The 24,516-nt window shown below is 43.8% G+C and overlaps 1 long non-coding RNA gene across 1 annotated transcript in view; it reads right to left on the bottom strand.

Annotated features, from left to right (window-relative positions):
* Positions 1-2,160: 2,160 nt before the first annotated feature.
* The window catches only part of LOC115930611 (uncharacterized), a 41,348-nt gene continuing 18,992 nt past the window's right edge, over positions 2,161-24,516 (bottom strand). The window contains exon 3 of the long non-coding RNA XR_004067239.3: positions 2,161-2,703. This is a non-coding gene — a long non-coding RNA (uncharacterized lncRNA). The remainder of the gene's footprint in view (positions 2,704-24,516) is intronic.

The following is a 24,516-nucleotide window of genomic DNA, read 5'->3' as shown; positions in this document are numbered from 1 at the left end:
GAGTGATATTTTTCTAATCAATAATTATTATTAGTGATTACATGACTGCATACTCTTGTCAAAATTTATAAATTATACACTTAAAATTGGTAAATTTTATTGTATGTAAATTATGCCTCCATAAAGCTGATTTTTTAAAAAAGGGATAAATACCCAGGGACACTTTGGCAATTTTCAAACAATTATTATTACATTTAACCTAATGCATTTCTAGGCACTGTAGGGGAGGAAGAATCTATCACTAAATTCATCTATCACTAAATTCATGGCTGAGGCCTCGCAAAGACAGATTAACAAGAGAAAAGCATACAGATTTATTTTATTTAAGTTTCATGTGACATGGGAGGCTTCCTAAGGAAAAGGAAGACCTGAAGAAATGTGTAAGGTTTTACAATTTTTATGCTAAGTTTGATGAAGAGTGGATAGCTTTGGAGAAATATAACTGGACAAAGATGGTATGAGCAAATGGTGACAAACTGGAAGAATTTAGTAAGTCCTGTTCAGATTCTTCTCTGTGACCCTGTGACTTCAAAGATAAGAATGTTCCTTTCTTCTGGTTACAGGGAGGGGCCTTTCAAAGGAGACCTGCTTCAGGAGGGGGAAAGGGAGGTGGATGGTGAGAATGACCTTCCTGCTTCCGCCATTTTCTCAAACACCAAGGTGCCATATTTTGGGTTAGCATATCCTGAACCCATCAGTATAGATTGTACCTTCCTACATTATTTAAAATCTTATCTTCAAAACACAGTCTTGAAAAGAGTTACGAAACTTCACATCAAACCCCCCTAATAATTTTCTATTTTCTAGTTTTGCACTTCAAATTTAAAAGGCATTCTTTTCTATTATAGCTTCCTGCTGATTACAAGAGAGCCCTTGTCTTCATTTTCTAACCCTAATCAGCTAGAAAATTCTCCCTGACTCTCTTCTGCCACAGTCCTCACTGGGCAGATTCTCAATGAGGAAATGTAAAGGAGGTCATTTTCAACGAGGCTGCAGGGAGAGGGTGTCTGCTTTGCCAGCTGTGTTCTAGTTGGAAGTTCCCAGGCATGTGTCACTTTAAAGTTAGGCAAGATAAACATTTTCTTTGCAAAAATACAGCATTGACAGTGGGTCCAGCATTTTCAGTGATTCTTGCTGTCATGTGGGAACTCTTATTTCTGTTTTGTTTTTTTTTTTTTTGGAGACAGAGTCTCGCTCTGTCACCCAGGCTGGAGTGCAGTGGCGCAATCTTGGCTCACTGCAACCTCTGGCTCCCTTGTTCAAGCAATTCTCCTGCCTTAGCCTCCTGAGTAGCTGGGATTACAGGTGCACGCTGCCACGCCTGGCTATTTTTTTGTATTTTAGTAGAGACAAGGTTTCACCGTGTTGCCCAGGCTGGTCTCGAACTCCTGAGCTCCGGCAATCCGCCTGCCTTGGCCTTCCAAAGTGCTAGGATTACAGGAGTGAGGCACCGCACCCAGCCAGGAACTCTAATTTCTAACTCTTGATATTTGCACTGTTAAGAAATGAGCATGATTAACGTAACTCCCGATGTCTCCTTTTCCTTCCATATGGAGGGAATTTTATTAGAAGTCTTTCTCTGCTCCTTTATTAAATCTCTCTTGGGGCGGAAGTGACTTATCTGATTGGCAAATATGAAAAAATGAAGCAGGCAGGCTGAGTTTGGTTCCTTGTCTTTATCTTGAGAGTGAACCTGTTTGTAGGAACATGAGTTCTCTGCTTCTCCACGTCCTAAAGCTAATCTGGGCAGACCCCTCTCCATATAGACCCAGTGTCCTGTCCCACTCCAGCTGCTGGGACTGGGTAGTTAAGTCAGTTCAACTTTAGGGTTTAAGTTTAGTAAGCCTACTTACCCAAGGATATAAGCCATGCCCTCCAACCTAGCCTTTGTAACAGCTTGATGTTCCATTCACCCCTTTTGGACAGAGAAGGGGTTGTCATTATTGAATTACACTCAAATACCCCAAGACTTGTAAGAGAAGGCAGTGCGCATGCATTGAATCCTCAGTCCTATCAATTAACTAGAGTGTGACTATGGATCTACCACCTGATCTTTCTGAACCCCATCTGTAAAATGATGGGAGAATCATTATGGAGAGTAATGATACCAGCATCATTGAGCAGGTGTGAGTATCAAATGAGTAATAAACACCAGATAGCTTGGCCAACTGTGACGACCTTTATAAAGTGACCCATGCCTAAAAACACTGTAACAAGGTCTTTGGTAAACATATACAATGCACACATGCACGTAGAGATCCAAGCTATTTACATGACATCTGTTCACTTAGCGCTTCATAGATCATTGTCCACTTCATAGTCTTGGCTCTGGAACTAGCCCTAGCAAGACTTAGTAGCAGGTGAAGGCACCACTTTGTTGGATGTCACATGAATGTGGTGAGATGGCTGACAGCATGGATTCTGATGCCAAAAAGAACTAGTTTGTCTTCCAGGTCTGCCACTTACTAGCTGGGTGTCTGTGGGTGAATTACTTCATACTTCACTCTTCTTAGTCTTGACTTCTTTTTTTTTTTTTTTTGAGACGGAGTCTCGCTCTGTGGCCAGGCTGGAGTGCAGTGGCGCAATCTCGGCTCACCGCAACCTCCGCCTGCCAGGTTCATGCGATTCTCCTGCCTCAGCCTCCCAAGTAGCTGAGACTACAGGTGCGTGCTACCATGCCCAGTTTAGTCTTGAATTCTTTGTCTGAAAAATAAGAATAATAATAACTGATGGTGATAATGAAACCTGCTTTGTAGGGTTATTATAAGGAGCAAATGAAGGAAGGCATGGGATGAATCCAATACAAGTTTGGGCACATCATAGGCATCCATTACATGCTAACAGGCATTATGATGTCTACCCACCACCTCCATCATGGCACCTATGACACACAACCCCCAGGCTGGTCCGGATTCTCACCATAGCTCCTTGTCTGAGCCTAGCCTCCTTCTTAGCCTTTGTAGCCCACTCCTCTCAGCAACTCATATGTTCTCAATTCCTCCAGTCAACCACCCCATCCCACCCCACCATGCCCTGTTTACCCCAAGCTCCTGGCAGATGAACAGGAACTATGCTCATTTATTTATTTATTCAGTAAGTGCATACTGGGCAACTCCTCCATGCCAAACCCTGGGTGGGAGTTGGGGTCACAGAGGCAAATCAGCCTCATTCTCCCATTCTTGAGGAGCTCACTCATGAGTGAGTAATGAACACAAATGGCTCCACTCCATGGCAAGATGTGAAGGGGCAACTCCAGAGGGACAGGCAGTGCCTTGTGAGCACAGGACATGGTTCTTTCCAAGGAGGTCACATTTAACTAGAACTTAAAAGGCAGGAGGTGCTGAGGAGGAGCTTGCAAAACAAAGGAAATGGTGAGGAAAAGGACTAAGATAAACAAAGGCATGGAGGAAGGAAATGACAAGGATTGTGAGATGAAAGGTTATAGCAATCCAGAGCCTAGAGTGCTTAGGAGGAGACCACCAAGAAGAACTTTGTAATCAGAGGTAAGGTTGGGCAGGTGAGTTGAAGTTAGGCTTTGCAGAGCCCTGGATTTTGTCCCCAGGACTCGCATGTGCTGTGGGAGTCCATTAAAGGTCTTTGCACCACAGCATGCAGGAATGAGGGCAGCTCCTTAGGACAATGATGCGATCAAGTAGGAAGAATGGATTGTGGAAGGGTGGGGAGGACCAGAAACCTTCTGAAGACCAGTTGGCAGTAAGAGCATCATCACCTGTTTTCTAACTTATACAAGAAGGGGCTACTGAGTTCCGTATGTCAGGCAGAACCTGTGTCTTTGGATAGGACACTTGAACCTTCCCGGGCCTCTGTTTCTTCATCTGTGAATGAAGGATGTCAATATTCAGGAACAAAGGCTATGCCTCTGGCGTCAGATCTTGGGCATGGGTTGTTCCTGCTGCTTTCTGGAGTCTTCTGCCGCCTTTGAGATGCACTCCCTAGGACCCTGCTCGGTCCAGCCAACTCTTCTGAACTTGAAGACTGACAATATCTCCTCATCCTTCCCCAAGCTCCACCAGATTGTCATGTCCTGAGGACAGAGGCAGACATGTCCATATCATCTGGACATGCCTAGTAGGTGCTTGCCCTGAAATTGAATGTCACGTGAATGTCAGCATTCTTTGAAAAGGCATATTCTCCAGTCAGATGAGCAGCCATGGGTGCCCGGGATTTCATCTACTGAGCCTTTACTTCATGCATAGAAACTGTGGCTGGGGTCTCTTTTTTTTTTTTTTTTTGTCCTTATTTACAATTGTGATGTTTTTTATTTTATGAGTTTTTTTCTTTCCTTTTTTTTATCATATTTTCAGTTCTAGGGTACACATGCACAATGTGCAGGTTTGTTACATATGTATACATGTGCCACGTTGGTGTGCTGCATTAACTCGTCATTTACATTAGGTAGATCTCCTAATGCTATCCCTCCCCCATCCCCCCACCCCACAACAGGCCCCGGTGTGTGATGTTGCCCTTCCTGTGTTCAAGTGTTCTCATTGTTCAATTCCCACCTATGAGTGAAAACATGCGGTGTTTGGTTTTTTGTTCTTGCAATAGTTTGCTGAGAATGATGGTTTTGGCTGGGGTCTTTAATGACCTTTGCTTAGCCCTCCAAGAGGATTAGGAAATGGATGTTTGTGCTCTCATGTTCCCAATGACCAAGCTGAGGGCCAGAAAGATAAGGCATTTGCCTAAGGTCACAAAGTAAGGACACAGCAGAGCTGGGACCAAACACAGATGGGGCTGTCTCCTCACCAGTATTCTTTCAGCTACATCCCACATCAGACTCACATTGGCCCCCATCCCCGCCCAGCACCTCTCATTCTCTAGGGCTTTTGAGTGGCCCCTGCATATCTCAGGATCCTCAGCATGATGGTTCTCCCCACCTCAAGGAGAATGGCAGCAACATGATCTGGGGATGAATTAGCACATGAATGCATCTCGTCCATCATCCACTCCCAAAGGAAAAACAAAATATTAAACATGCTCTGTGTGCCCTTTCCTATCCTGGTGGAGAACAACAATTAAAACTTCTCATTGCAGGAGTTGCCCTAGAGACAAATGAAAGGAAATTGAATGTGAAAATGAGGGGAGAGCGGGATCTCCATAGAGGATCTCCGTAACTTCAAGACTGTTCAGAGAGACGATCATTTTAAAGCAGGCTTAGCTGGCAGTCTTCAGATGAAAACTCAAGAGCAAGCCCAAAACATTTCTGGAGTGGTCAGTGAACAAAGGCTTTTCTAATATAAAATAAGTATGTGTGTGTATATATATATATGTATATATATATATGTGTGTGTGTATATGTCTACAAACACACATATATACTTATATATGTTATATATAAACACATATACATATATAAACATATGTATACATATATACATACATATAAGTGTTTATAAACTTACAAGTGTTGTATATATATAAATACTTCTATGTATGTACTTGTGTATATACACACACTTATAGAAATGCTTTCTAACTTAAAACATAAGAGATGTTCATTAAAGAAAATCCTGGAAGTAAAAAAGGAGAAATCTTCTTTGGTCCTACCCCCTTGCTTCTTTCCCTTGCCCGGTAAACAGGTTGTATTAGTCTATTCTTGTATTGCTATAAAAGATACCCAAGACTGGGTAATTTATAAAGAAAAGAGGTTTAATTCGCTCATGGTTCTGCAGGCTGCACAGGAAGCATAGCGGCTTATTGGGAGGCCTCAGGAAACTTTTAATCATGGTGGAAGGTAAAGAGGAAGCAGGTACATCTCACATGGCTGTAGCAGAAGGAAAAGCCCAGGTGGGGGGTGCCATATGCTTTTAAATCACCAGATCTCCTGGGAACTCTATTACAAGAACAGCACTAGGGGGATGTGTTAAACCAGGAGAAATTGCCCCCATTATCCAATCACCTACCACTGGGTCCCACCTCCAGCACTGGGGATTGCATTTCAACGTGAGGTCTGGGTGGGGACACAGATCCAAGCCATACCACAGGTCCTCTCCAAAAGAGAGTCCAAAAGGTAACAACTGATTCCCTTCATTCCATTTATTTTTTCACATGCTCAAAACTATGACTTCATAGGGAAAGGAGGTGTTTATTTAGCACCTACAATGTGCCAGGCAAGTGGCATTGCTTTGCCTTTGCTACCTCATTTAATTCTCACAGCAATGCTGGGAGGTCAGTATCATTATCCGTGTTTTAGGGTTGAGGAAACTAAAACTCAGAGTGGTTCAGAAACGTACTCAAGTCACACAGCTTCCAAGCGGTGAAGCTGAGATTCCCGCTTGGCTCTAACTACAGGCCCCCCATTACCTCAAAGGAAGCAATGTGGAAAAACATGAAGACTTGGCTGCCACTCCCAATTGCTCCCAGCATTACAGGGCAGGTGAGATGTGCATGGCATCGACCAGAAGCCCAGACAAAATGCTGTAACTGTATGAAGTTTCATTAAAATCCTTTGCGAATTTACAAAAGGAGCATATTACTTTTAGTTGGAGAGAGGCAAACAGAGATTAGATTAATGGAAGGGGTGACATTTGAACTGGTCCTAAAAAAGGGGGTGGGATTTTAAAGGGCATACTGGAGGAGGTAGAAGACTTTCTAGGCAGAAGTAACAGCCTGAAGAAAGAAAAAGAGTTAGAACACTCAGAAGCCGTGGACAGGAGATAGACTCCTTCGGCTGGAACTTGAAGATGTGTGAATAGAAGATACAGACAATGAAGCTGGAAATGAGGTTGGAAGCAGATACTGAAGGGCATAGAATGCTTGGTTAAGGGTTCGAACTTCTGTTGTTGAGCAGAAAAATGGTATGCTCTGAGTAACAGTTTAAGGGAATCACTGTAGGAGCACCTTGAAGGCAGAATGGAGGGAGTGGGGGCAGCTTTCCATGGTAGGAAAACCAGGCAGGCTGCAGTTACTGTAACAGAGCAGAGGCCCATGAGGGTGAAGTGGTAATAGTATTGGGGACATACGAAGAGGAGAGCACTGGACTGTGAGATATATCAAAGATAGAAATGATGAGGCTTGTGTTGGGGAGATTTCTGACTTGAGTTATTGAATAGGTGGTGGGCCATTAACTGGGAGGGAGCACAGGAAGGGAAGCAGGCATCAGGGACAACGCAATGAAATCAATTTTTGTCCAGTTGAGTTCACGGTGATTGTGTGACATCTGGGTGAGATGTTGAGTGAGTAGGTGGAGGTATACCTCAAGCACTGGAGATGCTGGCTGACACCTTCCAGCACATTCTATCGCAAACCCAGCGGGGGCCTTGGAAGTCATCTATTCTAGCCTCATCATCCCTGCAGCAGGCCCTGCAACACCTATGCCTCCAATTCACTGACCTTTCAGTATCTCTTCTCTGAGCCACTTCCTTTACTTCCTCATCCCTGGGACCTTCCTCCCTCTGAAGTCATAATGTCTAGTATTAGATACTCTGATCTAACTATCCCATCTTCTCAAGACTTTATTTCATATTGGCCTTATCAGCACTCTTCCCCCTTCAGCCTGTCCTTTCTCTCCCAGTCTTTGGGATTGTTTGTGCCCATTTTTCATCCCTCTGGTGCTTTTACTCCACATGGATTTTCTAAGCCATTCTTTCACCAACATCCTTAATTCCCTTGCTCCTCTCTTGTGCCCTGCAACCAGCTGATGAAACTCCATCACTCCATCAATGCAGTGCCCCACCTTCTCTATTTCTATGCTAGATTGCCAAGCATGAGGAAAATCATGCAACTACATTGATCAAATATACTAAAATTAATGGTCTTTCCTCAGTTGGGCTCCCTACTCTGTTGTCAAAACCTTCCACTTGTCCTTTTTCAACTCTCTAATTCCATCTTTGCTCTTGTTGTTCCATAAATTGTCCCCTCTTTTCCTGCACCTCAGCCTCCCCTTCTTCACTGGCTCCATACTTAGATCTTTCTCACTTCAGTTGTCATCCCATCTCTCATATTTTTCTCTTCCCAACTTGTCAAAGGACTTGCCTTCCATGACATTCACTGACTTCCATTCACTTCCAAGCCCATTAAAATCAGCCTTCCTTCCCACTGCCCTCCTGGAACCACTCTCAGGAAGGTATCAGGGAGCTTCCAACAGCCAATGGCCACATCCTTCCTCCATGCCTCATCTCACTATGCCTGTCTCTTAGATTTGACTCTGTGAGTCACTGTACTTTTCTTAAATCTCCTACCCCCATGACTTCTATGGAGCAACAGCTTCTGGTTTATCTCATACCACTTTCATTCTTTCTCAAAATTCTTCATGGGTACCTCCTCCTCTTTCTGCCCCTTGAAGTTATTCCTTAACGTTATAGTAGTAGACCATGACTCTTTTAACTTTACACATACACTTGTCTGGGGGCTCTTATTCAAATCACCAACTAAATACAGACAACTCCAAAGACTGTATCATCAACCCGAACTTCTTCCATGAGCCAGACTCAAATCTATCTGCATACCTGATCTATTCCTTGACATACCATTGACTCCTCAAAGTCAACATATCAAAGTGCTCTTTCTCTTAGTTGATGACATGACCATCAACCTGATTTAACCTGGAAGTCATCCTTGACTCTTCCTTCCCTCACTCATCACATCCAATAGATTTCCAGGTTCTGATTGTTTTATGTCCTAAATGTCTCTGAAACTGCTTACTTCCTAATATCTCCTAGTGCTCTGTGTATCCTTAGCATCTCTACCCTGAATTCCTGTAACCCTTGCCTCACTGGTCTCCTATACACAGCCTTGTTTCCTTCAAATCCATTCTCCACACTGTTAAAGATAAATCCTATAGAATCACTCTCTTCTTTAAGACCTTTCAAAGACCCTGGATTGCCCATAAGCAGTGTTTACCAAAGAGGTTTTTTTAAAAATGGCTTTTCAGAATGTTAAAAAATGGTTACCAAGTTAATCAACTGAATAGTTTTCTTCATTGGAGGACTTCTCAGTGCCCAATGGGCTACTGTTTATTGGGAATCTCTAAGATATTACCCAAACATACTTGGCCTCAGGACTTTTCCCAAGGAGCATTTCACAGGACTGGCTTTCTAAGAAAAGTATTTTAGGACTCATTAGTTTACATCATAAAGTCAGAGCTCCAGAGCTCAGCATCTAAGGATGCCATGATATTGACCAAACTGACCACTCCAGTCTGACTCCTACCACTCCCCGCCTCACCTCCTGTGCTGTGGAAACAGCAGACACATGCCCGTCCCTACTTTCGTCATCCCATCTCTCACCTCCTTACTGCTCATGCCATGCCCTTTGTTTGGATGGCTCTTCCAATGCATCTTCTCTTTGCTGATTCCCAGTAATTTTTCACATCTCAGCATAGCTATCGTCTCCTCTGGGAAGCATAAAGATCATGGAATATACACAATGGGAAAGCCAGATATGCAGAGCAGACACCTCTCCAAGCAGCTGAAGGAGAACTGAAACTGACTCCTACCTGATTAATTACAGAGGGGCTAAGAAAGGGGCTAATCCTACCTGATTAATCACAGAGGGGCTAAGTCTTGAGTTGCCAAGACTGATTTGGGCTTCGCCTAGGTTTGCTTACCCCATGGAAGGACAGGAGCAAAAGGAAAACACATTATCTTAGACTGGATATGCCAATAGGGAGAGCCCAGAAGAACTCAAGACACCTATGCTCAGTCCCTTTGTCCATTCCTCCAGACCAATGAAGTCCCCTTCCTATCTATGGGAGTCATGAATTGATATGAGTGAACTAACAGATACAACCTCTTTCCATCATTTCCAAAAAGATAGAATTTCTCAGTTTAAGGGCCAAAGTAGAAAATGTGATCAAGCAAGAAAATGATTTATCCTCTATAAGAAACATTGCATACGCTTAATTACATAAAAGAAACAGGCCATTTGAGTGCATCAAAAGGGTTAAAGAGAGGCTGTGACCCTGCCAATCTAATTAAGGCACTTGATGCCTTCAGAAATTCTTCTTATGGCTCTGAGAAGAGAGACACAATGGAGCCTAGAAACAGAAAGTAAATCGGGATCCCCATGGTCTCCTTCCTGGCTTTGCAGAGAACTGGATTTCAAACATTCATCTCAATGAGCTTTACCACTGTCTGAGTGCCAGAAGTCACTGTCACTCCCCAGTTCTCCTTTTCTCTGAAGTCTCTCTGGTTATTCTAGTTAGGTGGGCACCTAGACTGACATTCAGCTTCAATTTCTCCTTCTTAAAGGGCATCCTGGTTGCCCCCCATTTCACGCAGTTGTCTGCTCCCTGAGGATATGTCCTCCTTCCAGTTCTCAGCTTCCTTCCTATCTTGCTGCTACCCACTTCTCTGTTTCCCAGAAATCTAATTAGTCTCTGTCTCCCTCACCTTACACTGCCCACAACCCAATGCAAAATGTCAGGAAATTGTTTCTTCATTGAATGCATCAGCAACCTGTCTCCCACGCAAAATGCATCATCTATCTTTTGGCCCAGACCCCGTTTCTTGTTGTCACACCTCATTATGATCAAGGTTGAGATACAGCATGGTGCCATGGAAGGGGCAGGCCTGGGTTTCCATACAATTCTGCCAGTAAACCCTTGCTTTGTTTAAGTTTATGACCCTTAACTTGTCTGGGCCTCAATTTCCCCACCTGTCAAATAGGGATAACAATAGAGAAGTCTCAGAATTTGTGATAATCAAATAAAAGGACCTCATACACCAAAAAAGCCCATAAATATGTTGGTTTAATGGAGACGCAGGGGATTTCCAGGCATTCCTGGAGAGCAGCTCTTTATCATTGGGTGTTGAGAGGGTTAAACATGAAAATGAATGCAGTGCCTGCAGTTCAATTCCAGGCTGATAGGAGCTCCCTTCCGTCCCTCACTTTCCCAATAAGCCACGTGTCCCATTGTCCTGCTGCCCCTGTACCTCCAGGACCGTTGGAAAGATGTGGGTGACCCTTCCACTTCCCTTTGAGCTGGATCCCCCACCTCCATGCCCTCTATTTACTCTGTTATGTTGCCAGCTCACTGAGTTCTAATTGCTTGTCTCATTAAAAATTGCTAATCTAATAAATACTAATTACTCTGAAATAAAACAAGAGCATCCTTTGAAGAACAGCATACTCAAAAGCGTCCAAGGTAATAGGCATGGGGATAAGCCACAGAGCGAGGGCCTATCTTTTCTCCAGAACTAGTGAACTCTTTCCAGATTTTAATTATATTACTCAAAAACAAAAACAAGACCTATTCCCCTGTGAGGGATTCATCCCTGTTTTATGGAGAACAGAACCAGCTGTGTTGAATAGCAGGAAAACACAACAGGAGAGGGGCAATCATGGCTAACATGTCCTGGACAAGAACAATTGCACATGTTGTCCTCACCACATGCATAAGAACAAGCACACTGTCCCCAGCCCCCCAACCCCTCCCCCGGCCGCTGGGTTTTTACCCATCCCTCAGGTATCCTGCCTAAGGGAGGATGAGAGGCATACATGTTCTGCAAAACCCTGTGTCCTCACCAGGCTCATCATGGCAAATGGCTGGGAATCTAACAACCCCAAATTTCCACCTAAGTTTGCATTTCAAACAGCAGCCTGCACACTGGAAACACTTGGGTTGCTTGGACTCATCTGGTCCATGATATAATGATTGGAGTTCTTCTTGGGAAAAGTCATTGAACCTTAGTCTCAGTTTCCTCATCCATGAAATAGGGCCAATGCTTTCCAGTCTGTCTACCTTCCAAGGTTGTTGTTGAGCTGAAAACAGAAATGAGACACCAAATATAGAGTCATGTTGCAGAGAACCCTTTTTTAAAGTAAGAGAGTTACACTGAGCAATGCTCTCTTCTCTCTGAATTAGGGTCATGGGGCAGAGAAGCCAGGCGATGACCCTCCAACACCTGGTGACCAGGGAGGAATGCTGGCTTTTCTATCTCATGTTATGACCAAGTCCTCTCTACTGACCTAGGCCCACTGGGAGAGACCCCCTTCTGAGATTCCACCAGAAGGGTCCCTTTGTGGATGCCACCCGGTGTGACATGTGGCATGGAACAATCTTGCTGGAACAGCCCCCTTTGAGGCAGCCTGAACTGCTCACCTCATCCCTCCAACCTGACCTTTTGCTCGGCGCTGGGGCTGGAAAGTGACAGCTGAGATAGTGTTCATAGCCACGTTTTCCTTAAACATAACTGAGGTGTGTGCAAACGCCTTGTCAGAAACAATAGTGCTTGGTGATCCATGCTGCTCCTTACAGAGGGTGTGAGAGAGAGCTGGGAAATGTGGTCCTTGCCTCTGCATCCTTCATCAGGGACTCTCTAGATGAGTAATTCTCGGCCCAGAGTGATTTTGACCTCCAGGAGGTGTTTGACAATGTCTAGAGAGATTTTAGATTGTCATAACGGTTGTGGAGCAGCTACTGGCATCCAGTGGGTAGAGGCCACTGACACAGCTAAACACCTTACAATGTACAGGACACCCCCCACAACAGAGATCCCGCCCAAAATGTCAGTAGGGCTGAGGCTGAGGAACCCTGGTCTAGATAATATTTCAGGGCTTTTAAAAACATTTGGCAGCTGTTGTCACCCGCACTAGCCTTTGCCTGTCTTTCCTTAATGGCAAATGACTCTTGAGGGGGCTTCCTGATCAACCACATAATGAACCCAATAACGACAGTCATTGCCAAAGAAAAGGTTCTCTCTTTTGAATAGAATGATGGTGTTTGCCATCCTATTTTATTATTGCCAAAATAACACACAGGCTAGTTTACATAGTCTGTCTGCCATCCCATGAATGACGGTGCTGAGACTTGCTTGATCGAAAGAACAAGTTGGTTTCCAATGGAAGAAGGTCCTTCTTTTCCAAATCAGAACCCTTCATATACACAAGTAAGCATGACATTTGCAAATCACAATGCTAATCCAAAATTATATAAAACTGGATGGATATATAACATTATATATCCAACCCAAGTCTTCACTGATGCCTTCATCTGTCAGCCAATAGAAACATGTCAAGCTCCTTTTATGCCCAAAACCTTGTGTTCCAGCATGGGATTCCAGTGAAAAGTGGCCTCTGCCCTTTAAGGGCACACTCTAATGGGAACAGACATTTGCAGAGAAGCAATTTCAGGAAAATGGGATGGATTGAGTGTGGAGGCCTGTGGCAGAAACTGACCAGTTGTTCTCCAAACCTGTTCCCTTTCCTCCTGCACACATAGCCATACCCTATTTTCCAGCCTCCTCTGAAGCCAGGATCTCTGCATTCTGGACATTGGACTATGAGTCAGAAGTGATGGGACTCACTCATAGCCTGGCCCATGGGAGCCTCCTATGGTTGGCCCCTGTCCTTTCCCTGTCTCCTACCCAGATACAGAGGATCCAGCAAAGGACTGTGAGACCCCATGGGACTGCAAAGCCACAAGATGAGAGGGACATGGCTACCTGGATGGCCTTGGGAATGACCACCTCCAAACAAGAGTACCCACCATATTCATCAGAATTCTCCAGAGAAACAAAATCAATATAATACACACACACACACACACACACACACACACACACACACACACACACACACACATTAATTTGATGTTATGGAGGCTCAGAAGTCCAACCATCTTCTGTCTGCAAGCTGGAGAACCAGGAAAGCCAGTGATATAATTCAGTCTCAGTCAGAAGGCTTGAGAAGCAAGAGAACCCACAGTATAAGTTGCAATCCAATGCAAAGGTCCAGAACTTGGGAGGCTGATAGTGTAAGTCCTGGTCTATCCAAAGACCTAAGAACTTACAGTGCTGATGTCTGAGGGCAGGAGAAGATGGATGTCCCTGCTCAAATAGAGATAGCAAATTCACCCTTCCTCTACCTTCTTGTTCTGTTTGGGCCCTGGACAGATTGGATGGTGCCCACCCACATTGGTGAAGGCAATTTTCTTTATTGATTCAAATGAGAATCTCTCCAGAAACAACCTTCCAGACACACCTACACCCAGAAATAATATTTAACCAGCTATCTGGGCATGGCTTGGCCCAGTCAAGTCAACACACAAAATTAGCCATCATACCCACAATGGACTGAGGCATCAATTTGCATTTGTTAATCTACTGGAACTTGGGACTTTAGTTGCTACAGCAGCTGATGTTACCTATATGAACTAACATAAGTTTTGTGCCCAGGCCATCATCTTAAGTGCAGCTGACTCTCCTTTGTGTCTGCCTTATATGTTATAGAGACCTTTATCTCAACACATGGGAGATTTTGATGCACTAATGCATTTACTCTCTGTCTCTCTACAGGGGTTGCCACAGACTTACTTGACAGAAGAGACTTAGGGATGGCAGTTAGACTAAGAGGGGGTGCTAGGAGATTTGTCTTGAGGCTATAACTGCCCAGAAAGAGTACTGTTGCACTCCTGATATAAAAATAAAAGAGTTTCTAGAGTGGTTTTGACACACTGCATAAGAATGAGAAAATGGCAATTGCTCCATTTCAAAGAAAGCGTAAGGAGTTCCCCTACCAACTTGCTGAAGAATAACTGGGTTGAATCTAGGGTCTGCCTTTTACCATTGGTGATGTTAGATAAGTTACTTAATCGTGTTCATCCTGCTTCTTCATCTGTAAAAATGGGGGTAGTGAGAGTACCTGCTTCATAGAGTTAGGATTAAATAAGATGATGCATGAAGAATGTCTCCTCTAGCTTCCGGCACCCAACGCCAGGCATCCTGATTGTTATTATCTCCAAATCCCCAGTGCTTAACCACAGTGCCCAAAAGCATGGTAAGTGTTTGCTGCGAGAATGAATAACTGAATTTTTAAAATCATCCAAGTCAGAGGAAGATAAGAGGAAAGATATTGCTCATCCAATGCTGATTCAGCTATCATAATTAATTTTAGAGATACATTTTGCTGGCATCTTTCCCACAAGGATTCTCCCCTAGATTTAATTAGGAAGGCAAAGTCAACATCCTGCCAAGGTACTTATACTTTTTTATGCTCCTTTTAAAAAATAAATAAATAAATAAAACAAAAAAAAAACTGTGATGCTATTTAGTGCAATGAAAGGTATTGTCCAGGGTCCTCACTGTAGCAGTGCACATTGCATTGAAGAGCCAGCCAGCTGTGCTACCTACCTTTGCAGAGAGAAAAGGGAAAGGGCCCTGGGGATCTAAGAGCCAATGCAAGGTCAGAAGACAGAACAATGGGGCTCAAAGGCTACTAAAAACAACAACCTTAGGAATCATCTCAAGTCATAGATGGGGAAGCTAAGACCCTGGGAGGCGCCAGCCAAATTGCCCAAGATTACAAGCCAGGAAGCAATAGGTGTGATTCCAATGGCTTCTCTCTTAAGCACCTCCAGAGGGTTTGGGTGGGTACATTTTGATTCTTCTTAAGCATCCTCTCCATCCTCTGTCCCCAGGATCTGGTGCAGAGTAATTTCTTCTGGCTCCTCCAGAGGTAGATATGGGTATCTGAGGGCAGTGGACACAGTCTGGACCCCTTATGCCACACTGGAAGGCAACTGGACCAAGGAGCTGAGTAAGACTCACAGCAAATGCATCCACTCTTCCAGGAAAAATATGCTCCAAGTCCTTGGAAGAGTAGTCAGATGTGTCAGCTCCATCTGCAGAGAGTAGTAAAATCAATAATATCCTTTGGGGTCAAATTGGGGTTACAGTACATTTTAGGGTCCCCTTGGGGTCAAATTGCCTGCAGAATAACTCAGAGGGTGGGGTGGAGGTGGGGGTGGGAGTTAGGACAACAAAAATCTTGCTTGATGAGCTGCCATGGGCAATATGTCCCACCAATCCAATCCCAATCCAACATCCAGCCCAATGCCCATTCATCCAGAGTGGCCACACATGCTGGAGGTTAAAGCACAACTCTGAGGGCTAGACTGCCTAGGCTGGAATCTCTGTTCTCTTGCTTACCTGTAAGACTGTGGGCAAGTCACTTACCTGTGCATGACTCAGTACCCCCCCCTATAAAATAGAGATATTAATTGTCCACAACTCATAGGGCAGCTGAGAGGATTACATGCAGCCTAGCTCCTTGTGCATACCACCCTCTCCAACACACACACACACACACACACACACAATTGTGATTACTGTTTCTGAACCATCTCTTCTGGGTCTGGCACTGATCTCAGCACTTCAGAGAATACAAAGATGAATGGTTCGGTCTCTGGACTAAGACAAGCATCAGAGGACTCTAATGTTAGAGTCCTGAGTGAGTGGGGCCCCAGGCAGGCTCACACTGTGTGTTTTGGTCAAAGGAGGGTGCTGAGCCTGGTGGTCAAGAGCCAGGGCTGGCAGCTCATGGTTGTGGGTTCCGTGCAGAGCTGGCCTGGGCAGAGGGGATCCCAAGGAGAAAGGTGGCAGGTGGCAGGTGTGGAGGCTGGAGGAAGTATGCTGAGAGCTGGATGACAGGGAGTGTGGCTCAAAAGGCTGATTCCAGAGCCTCTTTGGAGGGCAGGTTTTAAAAGGGGAGGGCTCCGTGTAGAGGAGCATGAGTGTCTCCCACGTGGTAGCTTTGCCTGCCTTGCCTGCCTTGCAGTTTACAGTGTTCATTTGATCTCACAACAGCCTCGGGGCAAGGCTGAGTGATGTCTCGTATTTCAGACGTGACTCCTCAATGCCCTGTACACTAGGCCCCTTCCTCAGCACTCAGCCTAAGGTAACACATCCAATCCTCCTGACTGCCCTTATCAACATCTCCTATCTACAGAGGGGAAACCGAGCAGTGAGACGTTAGGTGCTTTGTCCAAGGCCCCTCAGCTAGTGAAGGAGTCAGTCCCACATGAAGCTGACTCCACAGTCCACACCTTTAACCAATAAGCCAAAAAGGAAAAGTGGGGCTCAGAGCCAGGAAATGAGTCCTCAGGGCCTCTGCTGTGAGCAGGCTGAAAAGACAGACCTCAAACTCCATCCTCAGAGGTATGGACAGTGTCCTCCTGCCACACCCTTGTCCCCCTGGTTCTTGGGGTGATTCTGTGGGCTTGTCTATTTCATGGTCTCACTTCAGGCCTGGCCCACCTGCCCTGGGCCAGGCTCTCTATTCCCACTTTTGACTCACATATCTTCAAATATCCTCAGCTCTCTAGAATGTAGCTTCTGTCACAAGCTTCTGTCACCATCTCCCATGGCCGGCCCAGGAGATGTGGTCTAAAGGAAACAAACCTTTCCCTCCATGTCCAGAATCAGGGTGAAGATCATAGTGGACATTGGTATGAGTGGCAAGTGCTTTTAGCTGTGAGGAATCCTTTTGCCCCCCTATAGCCTAAAATAAATCTTTACAGAAGGAGGAAATTACCGAAGGTAAAACTGAGTCTGTATAGTGGTACCTGACTCACTTGAGAACAGTGCTGGAATGCCAATGGGCCCAGGCCTTTCTGGTCATCCTTCTTCCAAAGCAGAGTGCAGAAGGGAGATTTGCTAGCCATCAGCTGCCCAGTGGCCTGCAGTGGCCCCACTGCTGATCCTCTGAATGATCTGGGTAAAGATGCTTCACCTTTCTGTGCTTTTGTTTCCTCTTCCATCAAATAAAGATGACAATGATGACTCCTGCCTTGTATTATTAGTATCAATTAAACCATATTTGTAAATGCCTTTGCAAAAATGGCACTAACTATATACAAAGGAGTGTCATTATAACCAACTCATGGCTGATCTGCCCCCTCCAACTCATCAGATCCAGCATCTACTTCCTTTGATCATTCCAAAGGATTTAAACAGTTTGCATCTTGGCTGTACCACCTACTAGGTTATGACTTTGGACAATGTATCACCATGTCCTCATCTGTGAACTGGGGATAATATTAACTCCTGATAGGATGGCTGTGAGAATTAAATGAGAGAATTTACAGTAAAGCATATAGTTAAAGCAGTGCCCCGTAAAAGTAAATAGATATTTATATTCACAGCAATTAGCAGCAGCGGCACTCTCCCCACTTTGCTGTGTAACTTGTGTTTAAATGTCCTCCTTCCAAGATTGTGGGCTTCTCAAGTTCAGGGATCATTTTATATTTTAGTACATTCATCTCTGAACTGGATGTTGGATCACTCTCACACAGCTCTCTGAGATGGAGTCCACCGCTCTTGCCCTCTACGCCGTCTCTTTCCAGCCACTGCTGTGATGGCCTGTTCCACCGAGCTTCAACTGGCTTTGTGCAGGTGCCATTTGGCAGTGCCTTTTCTCAGGTTAGGGCTGTATGTCTCTTGTGCCCTATCCCTGGGCTTCTCTCAGGGTGTCACACTCCTGGGCCCTCAGATCCATGCAATCAAAAGTGTAGGATGTTAACTCTACGGGCAGCTTTGGGCCAACAGGGATAGGAGCTAATGCCTTCCTTCCACTTTCATCATCTGAGGGCAGTCCTGAGATGCGTTTCATAAAGTGACTCAGAAGTTCCATGGGATTGAGCAACCAGTCACTCATGGTGGTGGCCAGTTGAATAATGTCTCCTTGTCTTGGGTCTCTCCTTCCCATTTCACCTCCCAAGGCCCTCATTCCTGATTTCTGGCATTACATTCTCAACTAAACAACCCCACTGTGAACTTTTCTCTCAGGTTCTGTGGCTGGGGGACTGGGGGGCCATGGGTAGGGGATGGTGGGGGCAGGTTAAGAAAACCTGCTTCTCTCGCTATGCTCCCATTACAGTAAATAGCATCCCCAACCACATTGTTTCCAGGAAAGCACCTGGGAAGAAAATCTACTCCTCCTTTCCCTTCTTCATCCCCCTGCCTAGCCCTCAACCACATACTCACACACACAACAATCAGCTGATTTTCTTCCCATTGATTTTACTCAACTTCCCGTTGAGTCAACCTTACTTCCTGTTGATTTGACTTTATTTCCTGCAGACTCTTCTTTACTTCCTATTGATTCTACTTCCTTAATAGTTTTTTCAGCAGCTCATTTCTTACCTCCCGGTTGCCACTGCCTTTGTTTGAACCACCATCGTCCCTCTCTCAGGACACAACAACCATCCTGATGGTCTCTCTGCGTCCAGCACTCTACAAGGCCAGATCTCAGAGAAACTTGTACAGTCTGCCCTGGAGCTGGCACTTTATCCCCAGGGCAGTGCCCTGTTCAGATTCCTGTTGTAGAAGATCTTACGTGGTAGAGGGCATGATAAGAAGAGTCTAGGTACAGGGAGATAATTTAGCCTAAATAATTTAGCATAATTAAGTCTAATATGAGGCTGCTACCAGGAGACCAGGAAAGAGGTGGTACAATCCCAAGGAGCAGCAAATTTGGCAGTAAAGGTTTTGAGTTCACTCTCCATCTCCTGTATCCTAGGATTCCTGTAACTCATGACATTGCACCTCCAGGACTTCAGCAGGAGGGAGCAACCTTGCAGAGTCTGACAAAGCAAGCACATTTGGCATGGGGGACTCACAAACCCACTGTGAGCCAGCTTCTTGTCCTCAAATAAAAGTGCTGCTTCATCTCTAGGCAGGGCATGGAGCAGCCAAAGGGAATTAAGTAATAAACTGCATAATGACCATAGACCCACTCCACTTCTCTCTGTGAATCATCCCAGCACCAACACCCTCAGCCTTTGTGCTGATGAACAACTGTTCCAATCTGGAGAGCGGAAGCCTGAAGTTAGCTGTTTATATATTTATCAATGTCACCCACAGGTTCTTGGAGGTGGGAGATCTAGAAAAGGCTTGCTATGGTTAAACCCGATATACAATACACTGTTTATTTAGGGACTAATAAAGGCTGTCTAGGGTTCTTTTTTTCCACACTAACAGTTTCACGCCAACCATCATATTTAACACTCATAACCCTCTGAAGGGGCATTATTTTTCATTTTACAGATGTAGAAACTGCAGCTCAGAGAAGTGAGTAACTTTATTAGGCTCACAGAGGAAAGTATGCTTCTCTCCGTACCTACTACATCACACTGAAATTTCTTTTTAATCATTTTCTTCAAAATTACATGAGGCTGGTCAGAAATTTCCCTGCATGGAAAGAACCGGTTATAATCATCAACCTATTTTTCAAAGGTTATTTTTTTACATAGAGCCAAAGGGCTTCTTCCTGTTCATCAAAAGCCCTCAAGGCTGTTTAAATGCTCCTATCCAAGAAGACCCCTGGGACCTCTCCAGGCCACACCAACCACTTCTACTCCAAACTTTCATAGCATCTAAGCCTGTGTTCATCCTGTTTTGTGTGTGTGTGTGTGTGTGTGTGTGTGTGTGTGTGTGTGTGTGTGTGTGGCTTTCTTCTTTCTTTTTTTTTTTTTTTTTTTTTTTTGAGTCAGAGTCTCATTCACTCAGGTAGCCCAGGCTGGAGTGCAGTGGTGAAATCATAGTTCACTGTAGCCTCGAAATCCTGGGCTTAAGTGATCTTCCTGCCTCAGCCTTTCCAGTAGCTAGGACTACAGGCATACACCACTATGCCTGGCTAAGTTCTTTTTTTTTTTTAGACAGAGTCTCACTTGTCGCCCAGGCTGGAGTGCAATGGCACACAATCTCTGCTCACTGCAACCTCCGCCTCCCAGGTTCAAATGATTCTCCTGCCTCAGCCTTCCAGGTAGCTGGGATTACAGGCATGAACCACCACACCTGACTAATTTTATATTTTTAGTAGAGATGGGGTTTCACCATGTTGGTTAGGCTGGTCTTGAACTCCTGACCTCAAGTGATCCACCCACCTCGGCCTCCCAAAGCACTGGGATTACAGGCATGAGCCATCGTGCCCAGCCTTTTTTTTTTTAATTTTGTAAAGATGGGGTCTCACCCAGACTGTTCTCAAACTTCTGGCCTCAAGCAATCCTCCCTCCTCAGCCTCCTAAAGTGCTAGGATCACAGGCATGAGCCAACACACCTGGCCCCTTTGGTTCTTGATGGTCAGCATTTCAGACAACTTCTCTTTATTATTTAACTGCTCATCATGACACACCATTAAAAGGACGAAAAGGCAACCCACGAAGTAGTAGAAGATATTTGCAGTACATGTGTCAAAGACTATTATTCAGAATATATAAAGAACTTCTACAAATCAACATGAAAAGACAAACAACCCAATACATAAGTGGGCAAAGTACTCAGAAGCTTCACCAAAGACATTAATTTTAATGTTGATAATAAAAACCCTTTAACTGAAGTATAATAGACACACAGCAAAGTGCAAGTATTTTGAGTATGCAGCATGATGAATGTTCACAAATGCACCTGTGTGACCAGCACCCAGCTCAAGAAAGGAGATCATAACTAACACCTCCATTATCCTTCAACTTACACCCCCTTCCAGCTACCGCCTTTCCCCATTGAGGGTAATCCCTCTTCTAACTTCCAGCACTACAGATTAGCTTGGCTTGTTTTTATGTGTTCTGTAAATGGCATCATGAATAGAGTCATACAATGTGTACTTGTTTGAGTCTGTCTGCTTTTGCCCACAGAATGTCTGTGAAGTTCATTCATGGCTGATTTCTTCCCCTCAACCTTATGTTTGTGAATTTCATCCATCTTTTTGTGCATAGCTGTAGTTTGTTCATTCTCATTGCTGAGAAGGGCTTTCAGGTACTTACCAGATTGAGGCTATTTTGAATAGCACTACAATGCACCTCCCAATACATGTCTTCTGGTGGACATGTGCACACATTCCTGTTAGGTAAGAAGAGTGGGTCCCTGAAACCTGGAATAATACTGAACCCAATTGCTGTCAATCTGAACATGATTCTGTTCGTGTATTCCACCCACAAATGTCATGCCTTTTCTGCCTTCATTAAGCACTTATCATGCACTGTGGCTGTAACTTTTGCAGTTTGAGGTGCAACAACAAAAGTAGCATGAATTTCTTTTTCTTCTTTCACAATTTCATGGATAGAAGATTTGTTCTTACTGTAGATCTTAGCAACTTCAACATACTTTTTTTCTTTTTCTTTAAGTCAAGAACTTTCACCCTTTCTATTAAAGAAAGCACTTTAAAGCTTCCTTTTGGCATATCCGAATTGCCAGCATCAGTACTCTTGCACTTTGGGGCCATTATGAAATAAAATAAGGGTAACTTGAACATGAGCACTGCGATACCTCGACAGTCAAACTGAAAACCAAGATGGCCACTAAGTGGCAACTGGAAAGGAGTGTAAACAGCATGGATATGCTGGGAAAAGGGATGATTTGTGTCCCAGACAAGACAGAGCAGGACAGTGAGAAATGTCTTCACAATACTTAGAATAGCATGCAGTTTAAAATTTAGTAGTTATTTATTTCTGGAATTTTCCATTTAATATTTTTGCGCTGCAGTTGACCATGGATAACTGAAAATGTGGAAAGCAAAACCACAGCTTTAGTAGAAACTGTCAGTTTTCCAAAGTGGTTGAATAAATGTATACTTAACAAAATATGAAAATCCGGTTGTTCACATTCTTAGCGACACTTAGTATTTTCTCTTTTTCATTTTAGCAATTCTGGTAAGTATGTAATATTGATGTCTAATATTGGTTTTAAACTGCATTTTCCTGATGTCCAGTGAGGTAGAGCTTATTTATGTTTATTGGATATCTGGATAACCCTTTTGGTAAAGCTCTTGTCTGAGTGTTTTGCCCACCTATATATTGGGTTGCTTGTCTTTTTCATGTTGATTTGTAAGAGTTCTTTATATATTCTGAATACAAGTCTTTTTTCTGACACATGTAGTGCAAATATCTTCTACTACTTTATAGAAGAAGTAGGTTGCCTTTTCATTCTATTAATGGTGTGTCATGACGAGCATCTTTCATTTTATCCAAATTTAGTCCAGATTTATACGATTTTCTTTTATGGTTAGTGATTTTATGTCCTCCTTAAGAAATCTGCCTACTTCAGGATTATGAATACATTTGATCATGTTTTCCTTTAAAAGGTGAAAATCTTTCTTGTTTAAATCTGCAATCCATTGTACATTGTGTGAGGTAACAACTGAGATTCATTTTGGTCCACGCATATATGGCTGGGAAGGCTATCCTTTCCCCCACTGCTCATGGTGTCTCTTTTCTAGGTCTGTTTTGGGCTCTCTATGCTGTTCCATTGTGGAGTTTTTCTATCCTTGAGCCTACCAAGCTATTTTTTTTTTTTTTTTTTTTTTTTTTAGACAAGAGTCTCACTCTGTCCCCCAGGCTGGAGTGCAGTGGTGTGATCTCAGCTCACTGTAACCTCTGCCTCACGGGTTCAAGTAATTCTCCTGCCTCATTCTCCCAAGTAGCTGGGATTACAGGCATGCCACCACGCCCAGCTAATTTTTGTATTTTTAGTACAGACAGGGTTTCAAAATGATGGTCAGACTGGTCTCAAACTGCTAACCTCAGGTGATCCACCCACCTTGGCCTCCCAAAGTGTTGGGATTGTTTGATATGAGTCCTAAATTTCTTTTCAAAGAATCAATATGTCATATGTTCAATTCTTTGCCTTCTACTTTTAAACTGAACTTCGTCATAAAGCAACCTTTTTCAATTACCTGCTCCACCCTGACTCATTCGGATTACCTGCTCCACCCTGACTCATTCCGATTACCTGCTCTGTCATAACCATTTTTCCTGCCAAACCACTCACCCCCGTCACTCTCTTTAAATTAGCCAATCGGAATTAGTTTAGCCTGTGCAGTCTAACCCTAGCCAATGGGGAAACGACACAGCAGCAGGGGCCATGTGTATCAGGGATAAGAACCCCTTCACCTCCCTTGTCCAAGTGTGCGCTCACCATTGCTCCATCTGTGAGGGTGCACCCTTCTATAGAAGTACCTTGCCTTGCTAAGAATTAAAAAGAAAATTTTATATTCAAGTGCTATTTCTTTTGTGGCACCGAAACTTTATTTGTAACAGGATTACAGGCGTGAGCCACCGCACCCAGCCTATACTGTCTTAATTATTGTAGCTTTTCATCTGGTAATCCTCGGGGTTTGTTCTACTTCAAAATGGCCTTGGCTGTTCTTGGTTCTTGCAGTTCCATATGAATTTTACAACCAACTTGTCAATTTCTGACAAGAACAACAAAAAAAGATTAAACTTGCTGGGATGTTGATTGGGATTGCTTTGAGTGATGGCTTTATAATACTGAGTGATCTGATGCATGATATATTGAATCATTCCATTTATTTAAGTTTCCTTTCTATAATGTTTTGCAAATTTCAATATACAATCTTATGCATATTTTGTTATATTTATATATGAATAATACGCTATTTTAATAGTACTTTTAAAATTTTACTTTCTGTTTCTTGCACATAGAAATACTATTGAATTTTTTGTATATTGTATATTGTATATCCAGCAAGATGGTTGCTTAAGTTTCAAAGCATGTGTCTTATTTCCCCAACAGGCTGTAATTCCTAAAGGAGATCTTGGCACTGGGCTCCCAGTTTGACATACCCTAACTCCCTCACCAGTCCTTGAGATAGGTATAAATAGCCCCAGTTTAAAGATACAGTAACTGAGTATCATCAATGACTCAATTTGCTGAAGGTCACATGGCTTTTTGTGCATGACAGAGCCCAAGGCCAATGCTGGAATGTCTGATTCCAAGGTCTATATTCCTTATGCTACAGCAGACAGGGTGACTGATATTG

The sequence above is a fragment of the Gorilla gorilla genome, chromosome 15 (assembly GCF_029281585.2).
Source record: "Gorilla gorilla gorilla isolate KB3781 chromosome 15, NHGRI_mGorGor1-v2.1_pri, whole genome shotgun sequence".
Classification (NCBI taxonomy): domain Eukaryota; kingdom Metazoa; phylum Chordata; class Mammalia; order Primates; family Hominidae; genus Gorilla; species Gorilla gorilla.
This window is presented reverse-complemented; position numbering and strand designations above follow the sequence as displayed.